Genomic DNA, 27,240 nt, shown 5'->3' with positions numbered 1-27,240 from the left:
TACCAGCCAAGTTCAACTGTTCTATTATGTCATTTAGTATCTCTTTTGTCACTTATTTTCTGTCTGGAAGACATGTCCAATGATGTTAGTGGGGTTTTATAGTCTGCTACATTATTGTATTCCTATCAGTTTCTTCCTTTATGTTTGTTAGTACTTGTTTTATATATTTAGGTGCTCCTATATTGGGTGCACATATGGTAATGAGTGTACTATCCTTATCTTGTGTTGCTCCTTTGATCATTATATAGTGTCCTTCATTATCTTTCTTTATGGCCTTCGTTTTAAAGTCTATTTTGTCTGATATTAGTATTGCTACTCCTGCTTTATTTTCATTCCATTTGCATGAGATAGCTTTTTCCATCCTCTCACTTTCAATCTATGTGTGTCCTTCACTCTAAAGTGGGTTTCTTGTAGGCAGCATATTGTAGGCTTTTGTTTTATTATCCAATCTGCCACTCTATGTCTTTTGATTGGAGCATTTAGTCCATTGACACTTACAGTAATTATTGATAGATGTGTGTTTGTTGACATTTTGAACTTTGTTTTCCAGTAGATTTTGTATTTCTTTTTTATTCCTTTCTTTTTCTTTTTGTTTTCCTTTTTGTGGCTTGATAATTTTCTTTTGTATTAGCTTGGTTTCTTCTTGGTTTTTGTGACTCTATTGTATGCTTTTGAAGTGTGGTTGCCCTGTTTTTCAAATATGTTAATCCCTTTCTATAGACTGGTAGACCCTTGCTGTAGGCTGGTAGTCATGTAGGTTCAAATATACTGAAGGAGGTTCAGTTTGAATGAACTACATTTAGTGAATTCATATTTAATCTTATTATCTTACATGGTTATTTTAGAACTTATTAGGCATCAATGAACATCAAATTCACTGGTGAAGAATAACCCATCTCTAGTCTCTGACTACTGTGTCATTTTTGGTGATTTCTCTAAGATGACTAAAATTGTTCTGCAATAGCAGTTCCAAAAATTTACAGTACCCTGGTGAAGGGTGACATGAAGAAATGAAGAGACTCTAGGGATCAGGCTTAGCAAGTTTCTTTATTATCCATAGTATTGGTTTCCTAATTTGTAGGATTTTGGACCAGATAATCTCTAGATTCCTTTCTAATTTCAGATCTTAAATTTTTGGTTAAAAAAGAGTGCTTATCAATTGTGTTACTTACATTTGCTTGTTTTTCCTTCCAGACAACATTAAATGCTGGTTTAAAGTCCCTGAAGACAAGAAGGCCATGTGGGCATAGAGAGTGAAATCAGCCACAGAGATGTAGTACTTTCGACTAACCACTTTTCCTGGGCTCTCTGCATTGACCCAGTGATCATACTTGAAATTACAGGTAATTGTTAGTTGGCTTTTCATCTGTTTATCATCTCCTCTTTCTTATTTCTTAAATTTGCTTTGCCTAATTTTTGCTTTGATAGAGAACATCTCAGTCCATTTACATTGCTAGTACCAAAGTAACTCCTTTTAGCACACCAATCCTTATGCACATACATTAAGCCTGTCAGTATTTATTTGCAGAGTACAATGTTCAAATGCATGTGTATAAACTCATCTGTTATACATTTCCCCTTTTGATTGCCCTGTGCGTAAAACCCAGCCTCCTCTCTTCTTTATCACAAGTTCTTTAAGGACAGAGCAATCTGGAAATTCATTTTTCTTAATAGACCAGCTTTAACACAATGTTCACTTGAAAAACATTTCTTCCTCCTTAGCTGATGATAAAAACATGAAAATAGAAGCTAGACTTAACCCTCATCTTAGCCACTGCTTTTAACTTGCCAACACATGCAACCTCTGCAAGAACAGTTAACAAATGATAGGACTGAATTAGGTGTTCTCTCCTTGATGGAAGTTTTAATGAGGTGAGTAATAAACCAAAGGTAGAGAGAATCAGACAGAAAGAGAATGTAAGTGGATGAATAGTTTGGAAAACATGTAATTCAGCAGAATAATGCCTGGACTAAATCATGAGTGTTCGTTGTATTCATAGGCAATGAATATTTTTAGTGGGGTCATTCCAACTCTTTTTAAAAGAAGGAACTCAGAGAAATAGTACCTCAAAATTTCAGAAAACTGGTCTTTATTTAGGTCCTTATCCCTGTCAATACTTAATTTCCTTGAATCTTTGAATGTAATATTTTCTAAATGTTAGAATCCAGTGGCTATTAGGGTAAGCAGAAACTTAAAATTTTCAAGGATATCATTTTTGCTACATTTAGATCCATTCATAATTTATCTGGATTGTTAACACAAATAAGAACCATATCAGTTTATCAAATATAATCCTGATGTTGTGTGACAATAATTAAATTGTGGGTGACTAAAGGTAGAGGGAATATCAAAATAACAGCCTATTAGGGATTTTTTATTAACAGATTTTGTTTGTATTCTGCTCTTTTTAAATTTCTCCTTTTTTTGCTTTAGCTGGAAGAGTCAACTAAATTTATTCCTAGGGATCATGAAATTTTTATAGCATATAAAATTTTAACATATACACACATTAAAATTTCCATGATAACTATATAAATATTTATTAAATATATGTATATATATTTAAAATCAACTTGTTAACAAAGGAGGGAATTCAAATGTAATTTCAGTTTAACCTGATTTAGCATGTAGGCAATATGGTATGATAGAAAGATCACAGTCTTTTGCAATAAAACAGGCCTTAGTTTAAACCTAGTTCTGCTACTTATAAATTGTGTAACATTGAGCAAGTAACTAACAATCTTTCTAGAGTTGGTGTTCTCATTTACAAAATGGGGTTAATCTCCCTTTACTTCTTTATATATTTTCAAAGATTAAATAATTAATACAGTAAAAATCTTGAATTTTTTTGAAAACCCATAAACTAGAGAGTAGAAACAGTAGAAAAAAATTGTTTTTAATTTCTGTAAAGGATAGTCCAAAGCCTTACTGGAAAGACAATATGGGTAAATGATTTTCTAGTGGGAAAAAAAGTAACATTTCACAGAAACTAGATAGAACAATGAGGGAACACATTGATCATCTACATGTTTACTAGAAACACTATTCTGTCAAAAGTGGAGTTTCTAATCTTGTTTTATTGATAAGTTTAGCTCTCAGAAGTGAGGTTTGTGAAATACAAGAACAAGCTTTTCTGGTTTTCTTTCTGATAAACAAGAAAGAACCAGTTAGTCAAGTGGAAGTGAAGGCAATACTGGGGGAAAAGTGGTCATCTAGTCTTTAATTTTAATAGCCAAAAAAAGAAACCTGGGTCAGGCTGCTAAAAAAAAAAAAAAAAAAAAAATTGCTGTACAAGAATCCTTTCAAGAGAAATTTTCAAAAAAGGGATTCCCTGATCCCATTCCTAGAAAGCCAGTGGGCTTGGATGGCCCAAGAGTCTGATAGTGAAAATTCTTCCAGGCCAATCTTGTGTTAGCTAGGATTTGAAAAAGATGTCCAAGACAACAGACTAACAAGTATTATGTTATATAAAAGCATACACCTTGAAAGAGAAAATAGATATAGAGAAATGGGGGATTCTTAAATTGGGTTCTGATAAGGAAGAAGATTTGTAAAGAAAATGTCAATGGCACTCACACTTTCAAAGCGCTTGTACATAATGTAGAAGAAAGCATATTTAACCTAGGGCACTGGGACAAAACTTTGAGGATAGCTAAAAATTGCATCAAGCAAATATACAGTGCTTGGGATAGATACAATAATGTTAAAGATCCAATTAAGTTAAAAAAAAAAACAACCCTCTCAGCACCTGTTTTTTTCTCAGTTTCTATAATAGAGAATGATCTTTTTAATTGGACAGAGCAGGTTATTAGTAAATGTTACTGCATAACAGAAACTTGAAAATCTCAGTGGCATACACCAATAAGCATATATTTCTTTTTCACATGTTAGCAGCTCATTTTCCTCTTGGAATCAGCAAAGTAGCCAGGACATGTTCTGGTGACAATAGCAGATGCACAAAAACCCATGTCCAATTGTGCAAGCCAGCGTCAATGCCTTGTTTGTATCACCTCTACTTACATTCAATTGGCCAAAGCAAGTCAGATGTCTGAGCCCACTGTCAAAGAATATTTGGGGGGGTGGGGGAAGGGGAGAATTATAAAATTAAATAACAAAAGGAATAGATATAGAGAAGGGTGAAGAATTAGGGGCAATAATTTAATCTACCACAAATACTGATGAAATCATATGATACTCTTGGGGCCAAGGGCAGGCTGGCCTAGATATGCCTTCATGGCCTATTGATTATTTTGAATAAAATTTACCTAAAATGATCAGTGCAAGAGAAACATTTTGACTCTCCTTTCTGTCACCCTAAAGGCAGGAAATAAATCTCCCATGTGAAAGATTTACTCCCTGCCTTGGGAGGTAGAAAGATACCCTTATTGCCAGAGACAGGCCAAGAAACCTATATAAACAAATCTTGTAACTTCTTTACTACCCCAAGCCCAAACTCTGCTTAGCTTCTCCACTAAGTGAGCATCTAAACCCTAATTTTCTTTGTCCTGTCATTTTCTTACAAATGTGTTGTTTCTTCTTCTTTCTCTAAAAAGTACAAAAGCTACTTGCTTTGGCTACTTCTTAAGTCCCATTTCTATGAGACCTCTGTGTGCATGATTAAAATGTTTCTTTTTCTCCAGTTAATTTATTTTGTGTCAATTATTAGCCCAGCCATAAAATCTCAAGAGGGATACAAGGAGAAACTTCCCCCTTCCTGAGAATACCTATTTTATTTTGTTATACCATATAATTTAATACTAAAGATTCTGCTTTGCACATGAGGAAGCTGATTAAAAAAATGTGAAAACTATATCCTGAATATAAGCTTAATGCTCTGTCCAATGCAAAAATATTGCCTAAAATACTCAAAAGGCATATTTACCATTGCTAAATATTGAAGTTTTTTTTTTAATACTTTGAAATATATGTCTTCATTCAATATTAGCTAAACTCCTGCTATGAGAAGGTACAAGACACAAGCCTGGAAATTTAATAGTAAACAAAATGGGGTTTTTGATATTAAGGACTATGGGGGGAAGGGTATATAGCTCAGTAGTAGAGTGCATGCCTAGCATTCACAGGGTCCTGGGTTCAACCCTCAGTACCTTCATCAAACAAATAAATAACTAAATAAACTTAATTACCTCCCCCTATAAATAAATAAATAAATAAATAAATAAATAAATAAATAAATAAATAATTTTAAAAGGACTTACAGGGACTAGTGATATTCATTTAAAAATGAAAGTCATACAAACATTTCCAAATATTTTATTGAAATTTGTTTTACTTTATTTTTTTTCATGAAAAAGAAGAACTAATAAAGATAGTAAATAAAAACTTAAAAGACAGAGATCTGAAAGTCAGCTGTAATGAGGGATTCAATGGTGTTATGGGGAGAAAATACTGGTTAAAATCAGAGACTGTGCATTCCAGATCTGAATCTGTCCCTTACTAGCTGTGCTGATATTTAAAAAAAAAAAATTAATTCCTTTTAGCTTCAGTACTCATTTTAGTAAAATTGGGGTAATAGTATCTATTCTCCCTACCTCATATAATTGTTACATCTCAAACCCATTAAAATCATAAAGTGCTTTAAAATTGGGGCACTTTAAAAAGTAATTAAACAAGACTCAGAAAACAGATAAAATAATAGCTGAACTTGCTGGCATAAATTTAATCTGACACTATTTTCTGCAACTCTGGGTTCCTTTTTCAAGCTCCAAGGCAGAAAGTTAAAGGATATTTTAAAGGCCCTTTTAACTGCTATGATTCTACTGCTGTAAACAATCATCAAAAACATCTTATTTTCTGTGGACCACTAGCGCTTGAATTTGTCACCATGTTGCAAAAGGCTGATTGAGTATCAAACACCAACATAGGCTCCTGTTTGAACATCACATAGGGAGAAAAACAGCTGCCCTCACTGCTAGCTTTGATGATCATTTACTCTGGTGAAAGTAAATAATGTCTGCTCCTTTGAAAGCTGACTGAAGTTACTTTAAAACAGGATTCATTTTTGCTTATGGGTGAGTTTTAATTTAGAATTAGCATTCCATTCAGGGTCAAGAACAAATATATGTGTGTATGTGTATGGCTGAAACATTATACTGTACACCAGAAATTGACACATTGTAGACTGACTATACAAAAACAAACAAAAAAAACTCACCTTAATAGAATTTTGTGTGCTTAAGACAGAGCTTTTCTGAGATTATTTTGCAGTGAAACAGAATGTCCCACAGCCTTTTCCACCATTACTTTTGATACCATTGTTGACAGCTTTAATTCCATGTGCATTTAAAATTTTTTATTAGCCCCCTAGTTTTTCACTTTTCTTGTCTTCTGTAAGCTCCATGTTAGGCACCCCTCCCTGGTTCATAGTCTTGATATTGTCATCCCTAAACAAAATACCACCTCTGAAATGCTGACTTCTCTGAATACCACTGCCTGTCCCTCAGCTTATCTAGTTTGGTGGTGCCATTTCAGCAGCTGTTCACTCTCAGGGTCTGTTTTCTTTCTGTATTTGTTTTACCATAAACATTTAACTTTTAAAATGCTTTAGATTTGCAGAAAAATTGTGAAGAGAGTACAAGGAGTTCTTATATACCCCACACTTGGTTTTTTCTAACTAACCTCTTACGTTAGTATAGTACACTTGTCACAATTAATGAACCAATATTGACACATTATTAGTAATAAAGTCTATACTTTATTCATATTTCCTTAGTTTTTTCCCTAATTTTTCCTCTGTTCCAGGATTCTAGACAGGGATGTTATATTTAGTCACCATGTCTCCTTAGGCTACTCTTACATCTGCTATGTAGGTAGTCTTGGCTGTGACAGTTTCTCAAACTTTCCTTGATAATTTTGAGTACTGGTCTAGTATTTTTGTAGAATGTAATTTGTTTGATGTTTCCGTCATGATTGAACTGAGGTTATAGGTTTTGTGGAGGAAGAGCACAGAGGTAAAGTGCTATTCTTATCACATCATATCAGTACGTATGTATGTAACATGTATATATTATTAACATGACTTTGCTTAATCTTCTGGATAAAGTAGTGTTTTTTTGTTTTCTTCAGTGTAAAATTACTTTTTCCCCTTTCCCATACTGTACATTTTGGAAGAGTATTAGCTATGCCCGGCCCTTGCTTAAGGAGTAAGGAGTTATACTGCATCTCCTTGAATACGAAGTATCTGTATAAATTACGTGGAATTCTTTTGCACTGGAGATTCTCTCTTTTTCTTATTAATTAATTTTTGTTTATTCAGTCAGTCATTTGTTTACATCAGTGTAAAATCAGGGATACTTATTTTATACTTCACTTTATAATTTAAAGCTATATATTTTATTTTGTTGCTCAAATCATTCCAGCTTTGGCCATTAAAATCTCTTTCATTTGGCTTATGTGTCCCTTTGACGTGCCTCTCATCATTCTATTTTCTCTTTAAGCACTTCCTCATTTTCTGACACTACAAGATGCTCCAGCCTCATCTTGTCTATTTCCTGCCCCAGTCCTAGAATTAACTATTTATCCAAGGTGGCCTGGTTCCTTTCATTGAAGAATGGAATTAGAAACCAAGGTCTAGGATCTATCTTAGAGACTTTTGATTTATTGATCCATTACTTTCTCAGCTTCTATCTTCTACTCCTGTGTTCTAATTTCCATTCTTCAAATTTCACACTTCCTTTTTCTTCAAACTTTATCAACCTTAATCCATCACTTTCACTTGATTATCTTGCCTCACTTTATATTTTGTTGAGAAAATACATGCAAAAAGGAAATCCCTCGTATTTTCACCACCCAAACTACCAATCTGTTTATCTTTACTCAGACTATTTCAACCCATCCAATACAGAGACTGAAATGTCTGCATTCTGGAATATTAAGGAGTGAGGGAAATGTAAATTTATTGTTATTCTGTTTGTGAAATTTCACATAATCTCCTTGTTTTCAAAATTATTTACAGCTATTTCCATGTTCAGTTTCCTGGAGTCAATTATTTCCCTGATTCACATTCTCTAAGTAGTAAAAGTCGATCTTCTGCCAGGGTGGAGGTGAAGAATGATTGGTAGAAGGAAAAAAACAGACTTCCAACTGTTTCAGTCCACTTCAAACTCTAATCTTGAGAGAAACCTAAAGACAGTGCTTTCTGGGCCTTTCTAGGTTCTCTGGTTTGAATAAATCCCTTTGGGTTCCATTCTATCACCTTATCCCACTTTCCCCACCACAGTTTTCACCCCATCTCCAATAATTTAAGTTTTACTTTATTCACCAAAATCAGTTACCATTCATAAATATGCTCCAAAAATTTTTACCCATTGTTTTCTCCTGTCATTGATCTGTAGGATTTATAATTTTTATCTTTATTTACTACCATTTCAGTGATTTTGGGGAAAATAAAATAACATACATGCTCAATGTGTTCTCTTTCATCAAAATTCTCAAAAGGCAGAGATTTCAAAAATCCTGCCTTCTTAGATCAAGTTTTTAAATTACCCATTTTCCCCCCAAACTTCCAGATTTCATCATCATTGCTAGACATGAAAAACTAAAATCTGAAGTGAAAAGAACATTTGTCTTTGGAGCCAAAGACAGTTCGATTTGGATCTTAGTCATTCTGTGTACAGTTATATACCAAAATTAAAAGTTTAAGTTAAAAAAATAGAAATTCTTTATTTTACAGTTCTATAGGTGACAAATTCAATATCAACATAGTGGTAGGTAACACTCCCAAAAGATCTATGGGATATTCCTTTCTTGACCTCTTTTAGCTTCATTTTTACTTGGCTGCATCATTCCAATCTCTGCCTCTGTCTTCACACGGTCAACTCTCCCGTGTGTCACTTCCTTTGCCTTTCTGTTACAAGGACACTTCTTATCACCTCATCTCAAAATCTTTAATTAATTACATTGCAAAAAGCTTTTTTTTTTTCCCCAAATAAGATAATATTTGCAAGTTTCAGGAATTAGGACTTGATCTTTGACTAGCCATTATTCAACCTACTACAATATGTGTCAGTCAGGTCATTTGCTTGCAAGCAACAGGAATTGATCTTGTTGTCTTAGAAGAGCAGGAATCTATTGTAAGATGACATTGGAGACTCACAGTTGATGGAGACCTGAAGGTCAGTTTGGGTGATGGAAAAGAACAAAGAGGTGGGTGTCCAAAGGCCAATAAGTAGGTACGTTCTGCCCCAGGACAATGTCACTGTGAATAAACTGTAACCAAATATTTTCCTTTGGGTTCCTTCATCAAGATTCAAAGTTTTTCTCCAAGGTGGCTGGTTAGCTTAAGCCTAAGCCACACATTATTTCTGGTTCTCAAGGGCTGGGAGATGGGGCACTTCCTGCCACAAACAAGTATCCCCAAGTAAGAGAGCAGCTAGATGTTAAACAGTTTTTAAAAAGGAAAATATCCATTATAAAGAAGAACTATTCCTCACGTTAGGAAGATGAAGAAGCAGATACTGAAACTAGCAAGTGGGAAAATAGGATCAAACCCCAGGGCTGTTAACTCCATAGTTTATACTCTTTTCAGGCAGTGATGTTGCCTTCTGCTATATTAAGATTCATGCTATTTATAGAACTTTGCATTGATGAAGTAATTAATTATAAGTAACCTATAGTGAAAAAGAATATGAAAACAAATATATGTATGACTGAAATATTATGCTGTACACCAGAAACTGACACATTATGTAGACTGACTATACTTCAATAAAAATAATATAATTTAAATAAAGTAATTAATTATATATATTCTCCCTAATTCACAGGATAAATGAATGTCAAAAACTTTAGAAACTGATTTGAATGACATTTAAGCTCTCCACTTTATGGAACATTAAAACATTCAAACTTCAGTACCCTTTCAAATCTAATTCTGAAAATTCTATTTTTAAAATAATGCTATCATTACTCAAAGGAATTTTGGAACTCCTATTTTTAAAATTAGCACAAAAGTCCCCACATTGCAAGTTTGTATCTTAAAGACCAATCCATGCATGTTTATATTATTGCTCCTACTGAAATATCTGTTTTAAATGAAATGGGGGGGCTGATATCCTTTTAAGAAACACTTCTGGCATAAATTCTAATGTAGTAAGCAACTGGTCAAAAACGCTGGTTGCTACAGAAACCACTAAATTTGGATTTTAAGTTCTATAAGAAGGGGAAGACACCAATCTTTATAAAGATACTCATGACTTGTCAGCATTGAAAGAGAAAAGAAATACTCTGTGGTTAAGGAAACTGAAAGTTCATATACCTATTTCAAGATCTTAGAGTTAGTACATAGTCAGAATTTTTATCCTGTACTAACACAAAACCCATGCAAATTTTAAACTTAAAAAACATAAGGTGGAGTTATAGCTCAGTTTTCTTTGCAAAAAAGATGAGAGCTTTGGAAATAAGCTAAGAAGAAATATAGACTTTATTTTCCTTCTTTGTTTCTCTTGATGTAGAGTTGACAGAATTTCTAAGAAAGAGTGCTTGGAAAGAAGGACACAGATTTCAAGAGTAAGTAATTTCTTCCTTATTTACCAAGAAAAAACTAAACAAGATTATGATTTAAAACAAATACCAAGTAGAAGTACTGAATTGTGCAAGTTCATTCTTTCTATAACAAATATATCTTAGTAATTCTAAGTTTAGTTGTTTTACTAAATATTTCACATTGATTTATACGAAAGAGAAAACACCCTTTTCTCTCTCTCTTACTCAGTTAACCATTAAATGACTTTTTAAAGACCAAATCAGAACATGTGTTTTAGGTTTCTCAGCATACAGTTTCAAATATTTGAAATTAAGGTTTTCTAAAACATTAAAAAATGTACTTAATGGCTTGTTACATAAATAACTCAGTATTTGCTGCTCTTGCTGCCTAAATGTTCAGCCCATTTTTATCTGCTGGAACTACTCATTCCTCACATGTAGGTCACCCAGTACAGCTCTATGAAGCCTTGCTCAGCATTCCTAAACAGAACATTCACATTATACTTTATAACATTGATGCTATCTGAGTCATGCTATAATTTTGTATAAGCCTGTCTCACACACATCTATGAGTACTTCAAGGATAGGAATCATTATTATGAAGCTTTCTATTATGAATGCAAAGTAGAGCACCTGCTGCAACATACTAAAGTTATAAATATTTTTAAGTGGACATGGGATATCTAAGTGAATGAGTGAGGGAGAAAACTGAGCAAAATTATATCTGATTTGGGATGAGTGACTAAATACACTGATTCAAGAAGTCAATTGTATTTTTTCTGTTATTAACTCCAGCTTTTATTTTTTTATGTGACTTGTGTTAGTTTTTACAGCCAACTAAATACTTGAGTTTTAAAAAGATCTTACCTCTAGCTGGGGAGCCCAGGGCTTAGAGTCTGATATTCAAGTGGCAAACATAAGAGCATGTTTCAACTGTTAACAAACCGAAGCCATTCCTTTCTACTGGGAAGATTTTTCCCACCGTAGCACAAGGGCTTTGGAACCCGCAAAGGTCTAGATCATTAGGACTAAAGATTTACTAGGGAAAGAATATTTTCTTGTTTTTCTAAATATTAATCAATCACTCCTGAGAATTTTTACCTGAGGTTTTGGACTCACTTTCAGAACTCCCGCTGAGACAGGTGGATGAAATTCCTGTCACTGTAATGATCATCAGAAGTGAAAAGCAGTTGTTTATTTTTCTAAGTAGATTGAGACCTCTGGCATTGTCCATGTGAACTGGTAACTTCTTTGTAAATATTTATAAGTATTATAAAAATCATAAAGGAGGGAGTGAATATATATATTTTCTCAATGGATTAAAGAGAAGACTTTGTTACCTAGAAAAGGGCTTGCTGCCCAATACACATAGGTGCTAACACCATGACAAGTGTTTTTGAGAAAAGAAAAGTCTTTATTGTGTGGTCAACCAGCAAGAAGACAGGCAGCAAGTTAACGCTTTCTCCCCAGTCTGGGTTTTGTAAAACTTTTACAGGTAAAGGGAAATGAGCTCATACGCACAAGTACTGGCAGGGCAGGTTTGGAGGGCTTCATAACTTGGCCACTGTGGTAGAATATAGTAAAGGAACCCAGATCTTCCTGGACAGTGGGTCCTTTGCTTCTGAAATTGTTCTGGCGTTCAGGTTATAGTCATGTCCCAGTGTTTTGGTTTCATGTAAGGGAGAAACTTTGGTTCTGGGTATTATTTGAGGTCAAAATTTTCTCCTTTCTGTATGTTTTGGCTGCATGACTTGCAGTTTTGTTCTGCCGTCTTTGCAGAACAACTTATTACCGTGTTAGGAACAGGATTGGGCCAGTCTGGTCTGGCATGCAGTGCAAACCCTCCCTTTTCATTCCTTATTCTTGAGGGATAGGGGGTAATGGCCACTCTAACTACTTCCTACTGATAAGGGGTGCAGGTCTGGGTTTGTGGAATGAAATTTTTTTTACATTTAATCATAAGTATTCACAAAGATGAGGCCAAGGCTTTGGGTCTGGGACTTTATGTTCAAAGACTGTCATACAGGTTGGAATTTTAGGACTTAAAAATATGAGATAAACAGTAAATGTGGAGTTTGACAAGTAGGAATATAAATCTTAGCAAGCACAAATCAATGACACCTAGTTTAGGTGATCCCTCAAATATAGACATTGTCCCCAGTGGGATCCATGAGAAGATATTTCCTAAGTGATCAAATCCAGGCTCTTGTGGTGACACTTTTTTGGAGCCAACTTACATGCTATCTGATTTTATCTAAGTGGGTTTCAGCTTCTGATGAGCTATTAGTATATACACAACAGGAGCTATGGATGACTACACATATGCCTCCATTTCCTGCTAAAATATAATCTAAAGCAATTCTATTGTCTAGCATTGTTTTGGCTAAAAAGTCTACAGCCCTCTTTTGGGAGGCTATGTCTTGCACTGAATCATTAGCTACCATTCCTAAAATAAGAGAAAAGATTTCACAGTCACAAGGGGAGAACTTGGGATCATAAGGTTGCAGCTGGCAGCTGTTAGCAGGTGTTGTTTTGTGAACTGCTGGTCCTTGCTCTGATATAGTTCAGAAAATTCAAGTTCTCCATATACAGAACATGTCTGAAACTACATTCACAATGGCAGCCCAGCTCTGTTTTTAATGTCTGAATCACAGTTACTCCATTTTGATTTTTAAATGCATTCTTATTCTTCTCTTTAATGGTTAAAGCAGATGCACAGTGTATGTTTGACAGGCTGTTTTGGTTAGCATAACATGTAAAGTAAGTCAAATAAATCACGTATAAGCCAGAATGGCTTCCCCATACTTCAATATGTAAAAATTTCCCCTGTCACTTCCTACTTTTAATTGCAAATCTTTTGAGAGAAAGCACTGATGTTGAAAATATTTGTTCCTCAATACTAGAGTGTTGCTGACTGCCCTGTGTCCATAATGCCCCTAGCTGCTACACCTTTTTTTCTATTGGATAGATGGATAGATAGATAGATAGATTTGCCTAGTTATCCACTTGGGGGAAAACTAATCAGACATAATAAACAAGCACAGAGGTAGACTGATGAAAAATACACTTCATAGATTATACATTTTATCAACTATAACAAATTGCCACACAAACATTCTATGTGTTCTTTTAGCAGCAGACTTAAAACAAGTAGTGATACAGGTCATAGTAGTTATGCTCAGTGACAATTTCACTAGAGAAATTTCTTTCTCTCCTGAACATTAGGGGAAAGTATAATTAGAAGTAATACAATGACTTTAAATTTTGATAGAGAGACAAATGTTTCACAAGTAGTTGAATTGAGTTAGTAGGCTGGCTTTTATAGGCTTGGTCCAGATTCTTGGGTGAGTGATCTACCAGTGATGCTGTCTTCTTCTTGTCCTGATTTGGGTGTCATTTCTCTTCTATTTGTGTATTATGTTAAGATGAGTTTGAAGTCAACAGTCCTTTCTATATACCAGAGTAGGGCAGAGGCCCTTTTTAAGTGAAATATAACTTGAAGGGTAAATTCCTTTTAGTTTTCCTGTGCCTGACCTACTTAAGAATACCTGATAAAGGTCTTTCAATCTATGTTGGAATTGCAGTCATTTGACTGATGTCTTTGACAGTACACATAATTTCCTTGATGCAAGTCATGGAGCATGTGACCTTTGTCCAAAGTTAGATTACTATGGTAAGCCTCAGAGACTAACTTGGAATATTCTTTTAATAATTTAATGTAATCCTACAATAATGTAATATAGCAATGAGGAGATACATTGAAAATGAGCCTTAAATAGAAAAAAAAAAAAAAAACCTTCAAATTCAATTAACAACATGGGAACATAATATCCACAAAGAAATACTATTGAAACATGATTATTTTCTAAAATTATCCTCATTTCTGTCAAATTAATACTAATTTGCTTAAAAATAGGTCTGGTTTCTGTAAATTTGGTTTAATTATTTACATAAGTGTAATTGAACATATAGGCTCTTGTAAATTTGGCTTTGCTGGATCTTATCAAAAGGGACCTCATATTGAGCTTATAAAATGGGTCTTAAGACCAGGAAAGCCATGTGAAGGGCCTGCTATCATAGTCCACCCTCAATAGCTATAGATTTGGGTAAATTACCTTCTTTACAAGGTACCAAAATATCTTGAGATTCCTGCATCTGTCAAGAGGTGGTCTTCCTTATTCACCTGATAAGGCTACTGTGAACCTAACAGTTCCTAATTTCTGAAGGAATCAAGTAGAGAGAAAAGGTAAATGTTTCAATTCTACTTACAAAGGTATAATTTACCAAGCAGCTGTAAGTCAAAATTAGCTTAAGGGAAAGGTTTCCTTATATCCAGTTCAGCAATACAATCTGAAAGTTATCAAAAACCTATACTTGTCAAAAAAATTGTTTTTAAGAATCTTTCTGAATATGAAGCAATTTTACAATAGCATCAGAGTACAACAATAACTGTCTATAAATAACAAAAGACAAAAAGACACAAAGACCTGATTACAATTTAATTGACAAAGAAATCAGGTTATTTTGTGACATATAATATTAAAGTAATATAATATACCAGGACCTTATTCAAATTTTTGAAATGTTATATAATTTCTAGAACTTTTGTGTTAATGACATTTATCCACAGAGGGTCCCCAAAAGAAGAACCCAATTAGACCTATACCAAGACATTATAATTAAGATGGCCAAGGCTACAGATAAAGAAATGATTCTAAAGGTAGAAAAACCAAAGGGTTAGTTATAAGGGGATCCTCATAAAGCTTTCAGCTGATTTCTCTACACAATCATTTCAGGTCAGAAGGGAGTGGCAAGATATAAAACTGCAACCTAGGACACACTATTCAGCAAGACTATCCTTTAGAATAGAAAGAAAGATAAAGAATTTCATGGACAAGCAAAAACTAAAAAAATTCAGCAATACTAAACCCATGCTAAAAGAAAAATTGAATGGTCTACTCTAAATAGAAAAGAAGCAGAATGCTATAGAAAAGAGAAAACCATAATTGGAAAGATGATAACTACAATGAGCTGCAGCAGAATAGACATGAAGATGTAAAAGAGGACATCAAAAATATTAAAGGTGGGAGAGGGGAGCAAAAATATAAACTTTTTTCTTTTTCCTTTTGGTTCTTTTTAAGATGTGTTTGAGCTCATATGACTCTAAGTTTAAAGCAAAAAAGATATAGTATTGGGTTAATATACTTGAAAAACAGGCTAACCACAAATCAAAAGCATGCAACAGAGCCACAAGAACCAAAAGACACCAAGATAATACAAAAGAAAATTATCAAACCACAAAAGGAAAAACAAAAAGAAAGAAACAAAGGGGAAACACTAAAACAACTGGAAAACAAAGTTCAAAATGTCAATAAACACACATCTATCAATAATAACCATAAATGCCAATGGGCTAAATGCTCCAATCAAAAGACATAGAGTGCAGATTGGATATTAAAACAAAAACATACAATACGCTGCATATAAGAGATCCACATTAGGGTGAAGGTCACACATAGATTGAAAGTGAGAGGATGGAATTTTCGATATTTCACTTAAAAGGAAATGACAAGAAATCGTGAGTAGCAATACTCATATCAGACAAAATAGACTTTAAAACAAAGGCCATAAAGAAAGATAAAGAAGGACACTATATAATGATCAAAGGAGCAATACAAGATGAGGATATTACACTCATTAACATATATGCACCCAATATAGGAGCACCTAAATACATAAAGCAAATACTAACAAGCATAAAGGGAGAAATCAATGGGAACATAATCACAGTAGGAGACTTTAACAACACATTAACATTATTAGACAGATCTTCCTGACAGAAAGTCAACAAGACAATGGACATACAAAATGACACAAAAGAACAGTTGGACGTGGTTGATATTTTTATGACATTACATACCCAAAAAACAGAATATATATTCTTTTCAGGCTTGCATGGAACATTCTCTAGGATAGACCACATACTCGGGCACAAATGAAGCCTCAACAAATTTGATAGAAATTATTTCAAGCATCTTTTCTGACTATAATGCCACAAAACTAGAAATCAACCATAGAAAAAAAAAAGGAGAAAAAAATGACAGCATGGAGATTAAACATGTTACCAAAAAAAAAACAATGGGTCAACAATGAAATCAAAGAAGAAATTAAAAAATATTTTGAGACAAATAACAATGAAAACACAATCACACAAAATTTATGCAATGCAGGCCCAGCAATACAGGCCTTCCACAAAAAATAAGAAAAATCTCAGATAAACAACCTAACTTACCACCTAAAGAATTAGAAAAACAAGAGCAAACAAAACCTAATGTCAGCAGAAGGAAATAAATAATAAAGATCAGGGAGGAAATAAAGTAGAGGTTTAAAAAGTAGAAAAAATCAGTCAAAGAGCTGGTTTTTTGAAGGGTAAGTTAAATTGACAAATTTCTGGCCAGGATCACAAAAAATAAAAGAGAGAGAACAAAAATAAACAAAATGAGAAAGGAAATGGAGAAATTACAACCAATATACAGAAAAACAAAAACAAAAACAAAAACCCCATAGAAGAATACTATGAACAGCTATATTGAAACAAGTTGGACAACCTAGAAGAAATGGACAAATTTCTGGAAACACACAGTCCACCAAAACTGAATCAAGAAGAAACAGATCACTTGAAGAGTCCAATCAATAGAGATTACATAGAATCAGAAACAAATCTCCCTACAACAAAATTCTATAGCCAGATGGCTTCACTGGGGAATTCAACCAAACATACAAAAAAGAACTCATATTGATCCTTCTTAAACTCTTACAAAAGATTTAAAAGGAGAGAAAATTCCCAAACTCATTCTATGAAACCACCATCACTCTGATACCAAAACCAGAGAAAGACACTATTAAAAAAGAGAATTATAGGCCAATATCATTGATGAATATAGATCTAAAAATCCTCAACAATATAATAGCAAACAGAATCCAACAGCACATAAAAAGAATCATACACCCCGATCAATTTGGTTCCATCCTAGGGACACAAGGATGGTTCAACACATGCAAAACAATCAATGTGATACACCACATCAACAAAAGAAGGGACAAACATCACATGATCATCTCAATAGATGAAAAAGCATTTGACAAAATTCAACACCCATTTATGATAAAAACTGTTACCAAAGTGGGTATAGAGGGAACATATATCAACATAGCAAAAGCTATTCATGACAAGCCCACAGACAGCATAATATTCAATAGTGAAAAACTCAAAGCCTTCCCACTAAAATCTGGAGCAAGACAAGGATACAGTCTCTCACAAATTCTATTCAAGACGGTGTGGGAAGTCCTAGCCACAGCAATCAGGGAAGAAAAAGAAATAAAAGGAATCCAAATTGGAAGAGAAGAGGTAAAATTGTCACTATGTGCAGATGACATGATACTGTATATAGAAAACCCTTAAAGCTCCACACAAAAAGTACTAGAGATAATGAAAGAATTCAGCAAGGTAGCAGGAAAAAAGATTAACATGCAGAAGTCAGTTGCCTTTCTTTGCACTAACAATGAAATAGCAGGAAAAGAAAGTAAAGAGACACTCTCCTTTAAAATTTCATCCAAAAAAATAAAATACTTAGGAATAAATCTGACCAAGGAGCTGAAAGATATATATATATGGAGAACTACAAAACATTGATAAAATTAAAGATGACTTAAATAAATGGAAAAATTTACCATACTCTTGAATTAGAAGAATGAATATTGTTAAAATGGCCATACTGCCCTTGGCAATCTACAAATTCAATGTGATCCCTAACAAATTACCTGTGACATTTGTCACAGAACTAGAACAAATAATCCTAAAATGTATATAGAATCACAAAAGACACAGAATTGCCAAAGCAATACTGAAGAAAAAGAACACAGCTGGAGGAATAACCCTCCCAGACTTCAGACAATACTACAGAGCTACGGTAATCAAAACAGCATGGTATTGGTACAAAAACAGACATATGGACCAATGGAACAGAAAAGAGAGCCCAGAAATAAATCCACAGATCTACAGTCAATTAATCTTTGACAAAGGAGACAAGAATATACCATAGAGAAAAGACAGTTTCTTCAGCAAGTGGTGTTGGGAAAACCAGACAGCAGCATGTAAATCAGTGAAGTTAGAACACTCTCTCACACCACACACAAAAATAAACTCAAAATGGCTTAAAGATTTAAATATAAGACAAGACACTCTAAACCTCTTAGAAGAAAACCTAGACAAAGTATTATATGACATAAATCTCAGCCTTGTTCTCTTAGGGCAGTCTACCCAGGCAATAGAAATAAAAGCAAAAATAAACAATGGGACCTAGTTAAGTTGATAAGGTTTTTCACAGCAAGGGAAATCATAAGCAAAACAAAATGACAACTTATAGAATGGGAGAAATATTGGCAAATTATGTGACTGACAAAGGCTTAATTCCCAGAATATACAAAGAGCTCATACAACTTAACAACAACAACCAGCAACCCAATCCAGAAATGGGCCGAAGACCTAAAAGAGCAATTCTCCAGTAAAGATGTAAATATAAATATATAAGATGATCACACTTTTAGAGCCTCCATGTTTTTAAAATTTCCTTTCTCATGAGTACAGAAATTTAACTAGCTATTTTATCCAAAGTTGAAATGGGGCTTAGATCGTGACTCCAAGTTTCCATTTTTTTCTCCATAGACTAAGGAGCTTTTTACTTAAACTCTTTTCTCCTGGGCTTCTATTTGAAAGAAAAATATTTTCAAATGGAACATGATGCTGATGGGACACAGAAACCATTCTGTTTTGTGAACTGGGACTTTAGCCTGGTCCTTTAAATAGCTTTACTTAAGAGTGAGTGGGTATATATTTATATGCCTAAAACATTATGCTGTATACCAGAAATTTACACAACATTGTAAACTGACTATACTGCAATAAAAAAGAACACAAGAAAAAAAAAAAAGAGTAGGTGAAAAAGGATTGTTGATCTCATTTGTGATCAGTGGCACTACTTTATACAGTGGCTTGTTCTATCCCACTGACATTCATTTATTCATTCGTTTCCATCCATTCAGCATCTATTTATTTATTTTAAGTGTTTATTGAATTCCTACTATATGCTAAGCAATGTGTTAGCAGTGGAGATACGAGGATAAACAAGAACAGGTCTCTGACCTCAAATTGCTTTCACTGTGGTAGAACAGAAAACAACAGAATTATAACAGTTGTTGTAATAGCACACGGAAGGAATGATTTACTGTTCTGTGTGGTGTTGGAAAGTGGTTTCAGAAGGTTTACAAGAGCAAATGATACTAGGATAAAAGGAAAAGAGGAATGGATAAAATGGACAAAAGGAAAAGCGAATTTAATATTCTAGGGCTATCCACTATGAGCCAAGCCCTATACAGGGCACCTTATGATCTTTTTCTTATTTATCTGATTAACCTTGCATGGTACATTATCCCTATTTTATATATGAGAAAACAGAAGCTCAGATATATTGGTCAAGGTTATTATGGAAATAAGTAACAGAACTGAGATGGCTCTACATCAGGTTCTTCATAACCATGTTCCTTCCAATAAGCCAAAAAGAGGAAACAGGTTTAAATACTGCATGTGCAACGTACTCACATTTTGCCAAGTATACCAGACTTTTCTCTCATTTAACCTGCTTTGCCTATAGCTCCTGAAACATTTGATTACCTCTCCAATGCCAACTATAACTAATCTGACCAACAGCAAACCTATCAACAGGCAGAGCTGACCTAATGAGATTATCTCTCAAGAATGTGAACAAAAAACTATAATCATGATAGTGTTCATGTGTTGATGGATTGTTGGCCTGGTGGGTCACTTCATGCTGAGGCTGAAGCAGACTGGAGGGAATGAAGCAAACCAGTGTCATAGGTGGGCCAACATACTGCAGGATCAGAAACCATGAGTAAGCAGAGAAAACTGTCAGAGGAAGAAGAGAGAAGCAGAAAGAGGCTTCTGGAAATTGAGAGACACTAAGACACGGCAGCTATAATCATTGAAAGAAAATTTCTGTTTCTTATTAAGACAGTCTGGCTGTACTTCTCAACTTTCCTATTACCCTTCTCCCCACTACCATTGTATATACACACCTTTAACTGGAGCTAAATATTATTAGACTTATTTTGATAAAAAGATTTTGAACGGGGCCGACACTAAGAGCGTAAGAGACAATAGCTTAGAATCACTGGAGCAGAATGGCACCTTGTTTACACCAATGAGCTTTGAAGAGGAACGGGGTCAGGGTGAGAATATGAAATGATTTTTATGTTAGGCCAAAGATTTAGACCCTAGTATAAAAGGATAAGGGAGGATGTAAGAACCTTTGAATGCTTTAAAGCACTTCCTTGAACTATCATAACTGGTTTATCTTTGTACCAGCAGTACCTGACTGAGAGGCTTGTGCACAATTTATGTTTGAAAAATATTTTTTGTAACAATTAAACAAATGAGAGAAAAAATAATCAGAGAATTCAGTTCTACAGCACAATTATAATAAGTAAAATTATGATTGAAATCTAATTATAAAGAGCTTTGAGGATGGATTGAGCATTAAAGGATCATGGGACGATGCCAACAGTGAAACATGGAAGTAATCCCACCAGCGATGACGTGGAAGCATAAGACAGCATTGTCTATGCTGAAGGTGATGAGTAGTGTGATATAATTTTGAAGAGAAAAGAAAGGATGGCAGAGGATGAAGTGTGAGAGATCAGTAGGGATTTGTTCAAGAAAGACTTTGTAATACCTACTAACAATCTGGAGCATTCATGTTTTACAAGTTCACAAAGAATCACTGAAGGATTTTCTATAGAGGAATTAATGCATTCACTCCCACAACAAATATTTATTGATTAAAAAAACTATGTTCCAGCTATCATTCTTTGTACTGTGAATGTACTGGTGAGCAAAATAGTAAAGGAAAAAAAACTTACATAATTTACATTTTATTGGAAACAGACTGACAATAAAATAATATAATCAAATGTATAAAGTTTACTAGAAGTAATATGTGATACGAAAAAGTAATTACATTGGGTAAGGAGAATTAGAAGTGACAGGCAGGAGGCTGCTGTTTTAACTGGGTGGTTGATGGAGGCATCACTGAAAAGATGGTTTGAGCAAAGGCGTGAAGAAGGTGAACGAATAAACCTGAGTGATGCCTGGTGGAAGGACATTGCAGGAACAGATTTTCTCCCACCACCATAAGTGGCCTGAGACAAAAGACAGGGAAAGTCAGAACTATAGGGACAAGGTAGAATGTGTGAAATGGAGAGTAGGAGATAGGATCAGAGAAGGAATGTGAGGCCAGATTATGTAGGGCCTCATGAGCAGACATGAATTTTAGTGTGGATATTCTGGCAGCTAAGCAGAGATATTTTTCTTTCTTTTTTTTTTCTTACCTGATTGCTACTATCTATTTATTTATTTATTTATTTGTTTGTTTGTTTTGTTTGTTTGTTTGTTTATTGAAGTATAGTTGATTTACAAAGCTGTGTTAGTTTCTGGTGTACAGCACAGTGATTCAGTCCTATATATGTATACATACTCTTTTTCATTATAGGTTATTACAAGGTAATGAATATAGTTCCCTGTGCTGTACCGTAGGACCTTGCTGTTTATCTATTTTCTGTGCCATAGTTTGTATCTGCTAATCCTAAACTCTAAATTTATCCCTCCCCGCCTTTCCCCTTGGGTAATCATAAATTTGTTTTCCATGTACGTGAGTCTGTTTCTGTTTTGTAAATAAGTGTACTTGTGCCATTTTTTTTTAGATTCCACATATAAGTGATAGCATATGATATTGGCATTTCTCTGTTTGACTTACTTCACTTAGTATGATAATCTTATTTGTTACCACTTCTTTATTCAATCATCTGTCAATGGATATTTAAGTCGCTTCCATGTCTTAGCTATTGTAAATAGTGCTGCTATGAACATTGGGAAACATGTATCTTTTTGAATTGGAGTTTTCTCCGATATATACCCAGGATGAGATTGCTGGATCATATAGTAACTCTATTTTTGGTTTTTAAGGAGTCTCCATACTGTTTTCCATAGTGGCTGCACAAAAGTACATTATTACCAGCAGCATAGGAGGGTTCCCTTTTCTCTACATCTTCTCCAGCATTTATTATCTGTGGACTTTTTAATGATGACCATTCTGAGTGCTATGAGGTGATACTTCATTGTAGTTTTGATTTGCGTTTCTCTGATACTTAGTGATACTGAGCATCTTTTCATATGCCTATTGGTGATCTGCATGTCTTCATTGGAGAAATGTCTGTTTAGGTCCAGAAGATATATATTTAGGACAGTAAGACACTTAGGATAATTTTGGTTCTAAATAATGGAAATTACAATAAGGAAATTTATTAGGTCATATTATAGGATCTGAAGATAAGGAATTTACAATAGATTAGAGACTGCAGAAGAAAAGATCAGTGAACTTGAATATGTACTTACATTCTATCCAAAAAAAGCACAAAGAGAAGAGAAAAAAAACCTGAAAAAAATTACCAGAGCAGCATTGATCTGTTACGTCTAAAATATGTGTAATTTGAATCTAAGAAATGTAGAACAGAAAGTAATTGAGAAAAAAAAAGACAAATTTTCTAAATTCAATAAAAAACTATAAATTCAAGACTCAAGAATTTCAGCTAACCTCTATTTCTAGCCTTATAAAGAAAACCACACCAAAGTACACCAAAATCAAATGCTGAAAACCAAGGATAAAGGGAAAATCATGAAGGAGCCAGGAAAAAAGGACAGAATATGCATAAAAATTACTGCAGCATTACTGTTAGAACCTATTTAAGCCTGAAAACAATGAAGGGATGTTAAAATGATAAAGGAGAAAAATAAAGTCAACCTAGATTTTTATCCTGTGCAAAAAATACCTGTTACAAAAGAATATGAAATACTTTTTTAAACAAGTGAGAGCTCAAAGAATTCATCTCTAGTAGACTGTAATTACAAACAAGTATAAAGAAAGTTCCACAGACAGAAAGATAATTTTACCAGAGAGAATTTCATAAATACACAAAGGAATTAAGATTGCCAAATGTGGTAAATTTGTGGATGAATATAAAAATCATCTCCCATCAAATATCAATCTAACATTACATCCTTATTACCATTCTGATAGGCTTCTGCACCAAGCCACCACCACCTAGTAATCTTTCAACTAGACATGCATTTTAATTGGTCTCCCTGGTTCAGCCCTTATTCCAATACATTGTATTCTCAACACAACAGACAGCCTTTTAAAATGTGCCTTGCAGATTATATCACCTTCTTGCTCACAATCCTCCAATGGCTTCTCAGCTTATTTATAGTAAAAGCCAAATCTTCATAATTATTACAAAACTCTGTAACATTAGCTCTCCCTGTATCCTCCTCCTCTCTGAAACCTTATCTTAGAGAACCTTTCCCTTCATCCATTCTACTCAGCAACATTGACTTCTTTGCTAGTCTTTGAAGACAACAGGCATTTTCCTGTCCCATAATTTTTGCTGTTAATTCTCTTCCCAACTAGAGCATACTTCCCCTGTATATCCCCAAAGCTCACTTCCTCATCTCCTTTTCCTTCTGTACAGCGTCAACTCAGAAATGCCTTCTTTGTCACATCCACAGCCCCCAAATTTCCTCTTTCTTTCATTATTTTTGAAACTTTTATTTTTTATAGCAGTTTTAGATTCTCAGCAAAATTGAGAGGAAGGCAGATTTCCCATATGCCCCCTATTTCCACACATGCAGAGCCTCCCTCATTATCAACATCTCCCACAAGAGTGGTGCATTTGTTACAAATTTCCCATGCTTTTTTTAAACATAGTATTTATTACCATCTGACACACTCAATATTTTTCTTATTTTATTTATGTCTCTTCTACTAAAATATAAGTTCCAAGGTGACTCAAATGTATTCTGTATGAAATTTTTCTTTGACTTTCCAGGATAGTCACAGTTTCCTCAGCTTCTCATTCATAACACACCGTATGCGAGTTCCAACTGGTTACGTTCTCATTAACACTTGATATTGTCAGTCTTTTTTTTCTTTGACCATTCTGGTAAGGGAGGAGAATTTGCTCCCTGAAAGATGGGAGGTGTTGTTTCTGGAAGAAAGAATGTATACTACAAGACAAAAGCATCAAATACATACACAAATACAGGAAAAACATGACTATATTTGTAAAAATAAAAATGTGGAATAAGATCAATCCAATACAGACTTCTGTAGGCTATTTATGTCAAGGGGATAAAAAGATAGAAATTTTTAATGGATTGGTGACATGTTCCAAATTATTTCTCTTATTCCTCAGTAGGCACTGACAGAACATCCTCGTCAGCCTTTTGGAGTGTGAGACAGATAGTTGTTAATTTCATGCTTTGGGAAAGTTTTGAGAGATTTTCAAGTTCAATTATTTTAATTGCCATTAAATTCCCTACAGTAAATTTTAACCAGCAACCTGGCTGGAGAATCCCTTATGCATTTTTAAAAATATTGAAGTAAAATTTAAATATAGGAAATGATACAAATTATAAAGATACAGCTCAATTTTCACAAGTTGAATACACCAACATAAACATTGCCCAGATCTAAAAACAAAATACTTCAAGCATTTAAAGAGTCTCCTTTATAGTCCCTTCTACTCATCATCTGTTTCAAGAATAACCATTATTCAGGCTTCCTCCTGATAACATTTTCCCATTCTTTACTTTGAAGTGGAATCAAATCACCCGCGATTTTAGTGTCAGACTTTTTTTCTTCAGTGTTAAATCTGTGAGATGCAGCCATATTGTTGACTGCAGCTGTAAACTGGGTATCCTCACTGCTGTACTTGACCATTCATTTACCTAATCTACTGTCAGTGGACATTTTTTTCAGTTTGGGGCAGTTGTGCTTCTATTAAGGTTCTAATGCATATCTTTTGGCAAATGTACACACAGATACAGTTCTGTTGGATATATACCAAAGAGTGGAAGTGCCGTCTTAAGGGTTGGCTACATATCTGTTTAACTTTAAACAATATCACCAGTGTTTTCATTTTACTTTGTATGGTAAATAGTGCATTTGATTACAGGAAGCAGAGTACTTTACTGTCTGGTGATTGCAAGCAGATAGGTAAGCTGCTGCTAAGTGTGTAATATATTTTGCAAGCATATACCAGAACCAAGTCTCTTAGTTTCCTTTCTATCAGAGATTCAGAGATCATAATCTTATTCTACCTGTTGTTCAATATTTGTTTTATATATTGTCCCAAATTTTTCCAACTTTATTAAGAAATTACTGACAAATATAATTGTATATATTTTAAGTGTACAATGTGATCGTTACACACACACACACACACACAAATTGTGGAATGATCAGCAACATTGAGATAATTAACATAGCCATCACCTCACATAGTTAACTGTGTGTGTGTGTGTTGTGTGTGTGTGTGTCTGTGTGGTGAGAATGCCTAAGATATATATATTTTTTTTTTGGTTGGGGGAGGTAACTAGGTTTATTTATTTTTAGAGGAAGTACTGGTGATTGAACTCAGGCCCTCATGCATGCTAAGCAAGCGCTATACCATTTGAGCTACACCTTCCCCCCCAGGAATGCCTAAGATCTACTCTCAGAACTTTCACATATACAATACTGTTATTATTAACTATAGTCACCATGTTTTATATTATATTCTTAGGGCTTATTTTTCTTAAAAATGAAATCTGTACCTTTTGACCTACATTTCCCCATTTTTCCCTCCCCTAGACCCAGGCAACCCCATTGTATTCTGTTTCTATGAAATTATGTTTTTGGGAAAATTTCACATATATTTCCACTTTTCTGGTTACAGTAGGAGAGCAAATCAATTAATCTTCAAAGCTGGAAAAAAGAAGTCCTCTTTCTTTTACTTTATTTTTCTCTCAATTCATTTTGAAGTTTTCTATGTAGAGGTCCTGCATGAAATGTATTTATTTCTAGATATTTAATGCTTTTTAATGCTATTATACATCATATTCAATTTTTATTCTATATTTTTGCTAGTATATAGAAATAACAATTTTTAAAACATTAACATGGTATCTAGCTATCATGCTAAGTTCGATAATTAATTCTAATAACACACCTCTGGATTATTTTTTTATTGTCTTACTATACAATTAGTCTTTCTTTGGCATCTTCAGCTCCAACTATAGGTCAAAGACAGGATTGGAGAAAGACTTCATACTGGTGGCTACACTCACACTTAACCCTGAGCGATGAGCTGGTGTGCACCAGTTTCAAATGAGGTATTAGACATTTTAGGCAGAAGGAAGCTGTCTAATGACAAAGACATGGGAATGATGGAACCTGAGATCATTAAAAGATACACAGGGGAAGCGGTAGGAGATGAAAGTAGAGAAATTAGTGGAAACCAAATGGTAAATGTTCCCATATGTCAAATCAAGGAATTTGGAGGTTTTCCCACTCAACAAGAGTGTAAAGCAGTCAGTTTGAGATTTAAAGACCCCACTCCCATGGCCAGTGCTGTTATGTATGACCACAGACATTGTATTTGTACAGTTCCAGGGGATGCCATTTACCTCTGCTGCCATGTAAGCTGCACCCTTTGAAGTTGTATAACAAGGCAACCCAGCTTGTGGGAGCGTGGGGGGGGGGGCAGATTGGAGAGGTGTTCTTAGAGAC

At 34.3% G+C, this 27,240-nt stretch overlaps 2 long non-coding RNA genes across 2 annotated transcripts in view; both read left to right on the top strand.

Annotated features, from left to right (window-relative positions):
- The window catches only part of LOC116661102, a 122,759-nt gene that overhangs the window by 10,819 nt on the left and 84,700 nt on the right, over positions 1–27,240 (top strand). The window contains exons 3-4 of the long non-coding RNA XR_004316843.1: positions 1,195–1,343; positions 10,471–10,525. This is a non-coding gene — a long non-coding RNA (uncharacterized LOC116661102). The remainder of the gene's footprint in view (positions 1–1,194; positions 1,344–10,470; positions 10,526–27,240) is intronic.
- On the top strand, positions 17,431–22,611 carry LOC116661103. Its single transcript, XR_004316844.1, has 3 exons — positions 17,431–17,811; positions 19,480–19,497; positions 22,602–22,611. It is a non-coding gene; the product is annotated as an uncharacterized LOC116661103 (long non-coding RNA).

The sequence above is a fragment of the Camelus ferus genome, chromosome 33 (genome assembly GCF_009834535.1).
Source record: "Camelus ferus isolate YT-003-E chromosome 33, BCGSAC_Cfer_1.0, whole genome shotgun sequence".
Taxonomy (NCBI): domain Eukaryota; kingdom Metazoa; phylum Chordata; class Mammalia; order Artiodactyla; family Camelidae; genus Camelus; species Camelus ferus.
This window is presented reverse-complemented; position numbering and strand designations above follow the sequence as displayed.